A 1,522-nucleotide genomic window follows, 5' to 3' on the forward strand; every position below is an offset into this window, starting at 1 on the left:
GTTTCCAAAGATCTGTGGAATGTGGAAATTCTAGTCATGGGTAAATGAATGAAATAGGAAATGTTGGAAGAGGCGCAAGTGAAAAAAAAAAGTTTGTTTTTAAACATGGTGAACTGAAGTCCGTGGTTACCATGTGGAGATGTCCGGGAGGCAGGTGTGGCTATAAGACTAAAGCTTGAGGGAGAGGTATGGACAGGACAAAAAATTGGGGAACTGCTTCGCAATAGGTAGGTAGATGAAATCATACTGGAAGAGAAAGAAGAATGAGAATTAGAAAAGTGGGCCAAGAGTAGAACACTGAGTCTACGGCCATGTCACCCTGAACGTGTCTGATCTCGTCTGATCTCGGAAGCTAAGCAGTGTAGGGCCTGGTTAGTTCTTGGATGGGAGACCACCTAGGAATACCAGGTGCTGTAGGCATAAAAAGAGAGAAAGAAAAAAAAAGAGTAGAACACCGAGAGTCAACAAACATTAGACAAGAGAAAAAAAGAATGGAGGTAGGAGAACCTGGGGAAGAGGCTGTTAGGAGAGCCAAAGGAGTTGAAATTCTAATGTGAGAAAGAAGAAATGCAGTGGAGAGATCTAGCGAGGTTAAAAAAAAAAGGAAATGATGTAATTCAGTGCATACTTAGAAAAAATTCTCAACTTGGAGGTTCGTGATGACCTTAATGAGAGCAGTTTCAGTGGGACGTTACAGGCAGAGCCAGCTGGGTTAACAGACCTTTCAAAAGGGCTCACAGAAATCTGCGTGAAATTAGTCAGGGTAGTGCAGTGACTCCTCTCAGCCCAAGTGTCCAGGAAAGCTTTGGAGGATCCAAGAGAATCTAGAGCCCAAATGGAGCTTAGCAGTGGATTGACTGGATGGGCAATGACACAAAGCTGAGAAATCTGCAAGATTAAATTAGTAAACTTTCATTTTTTTAAAGTTTGCATTCAAATAATAGATTGCTCAAGTTCAAGATGGAAGAGATTTTGTTTGGCAACAATTGTTTAAAAATGATCCAAAGACTTTAGTTGGTTATAAACTTAAAATGGGCCAAGAGTATGACTTAATTCTCCAAAAAGCTAGCATAGCTTGGGCTGTGATAATACTGAAAAGTAAGTGGAGACACCAGGAGAATACTAATTTTTTTGAAAGTAAGGACAAGGGAAGGAAGAAAATAAAAACAGCAACTGAAAGGAGATTGGCTCATTAGAAAAAAATGAAGGATGGAAGAAATTTGAATGTTTATTGTCCAAGAGGAAGGATCCATTAGGGAGGGAGACAAAGGAGAAAAGGGATAATTAGTGATACGGGAGTCTGATGAAGCTGGGAGATGTTGGTTTTGATTTGAAGTGCAGAAGCCTCACTCTTAAGGAAACTGGAGGAAAGGCTGAAAGGATGGAAGTGACCACGGATAAGTTGCTGTTTGGGAAAGAATTCAAACACTTGGGAAGAGCACGGGCAAAAGTTTTCAGTTTGCTTGATGAAGTAATACTCTAGTGGGACCGCCTATGCCGTTTCTGAGAGTATGTAGAGGGA

General features: G+C 40.9%; 1 pseudogene; it reads left to right on the top strand.

Annotated features, from left to right (window-relative positions):
• The first annotated feature begins 301 nt into the window (after positions 1-301).
• LOC112474278 lies at positions 302-420 on the top strand (annotated as a pseudogene).
• Positions 421-1,522: the final 1,102 nt, after the last annotated feature.

The sequence above is a fragment of the Pteropus alecto genome, unplaced genomic scaffold (genome assembly GCF_000325575.1).
Source record: "Pteropus alecto unplaced genomic scaffold, ASM32557v1 scaffold88, whole genome shotgun sequence".
Taxonomy (NCBI): domain Eukaryota; kingdom Metazoa; phylum Chordata; class Mammalia; order Chiroptera; family Pteropodidae; genus Pteropus; species Pteropus alecto.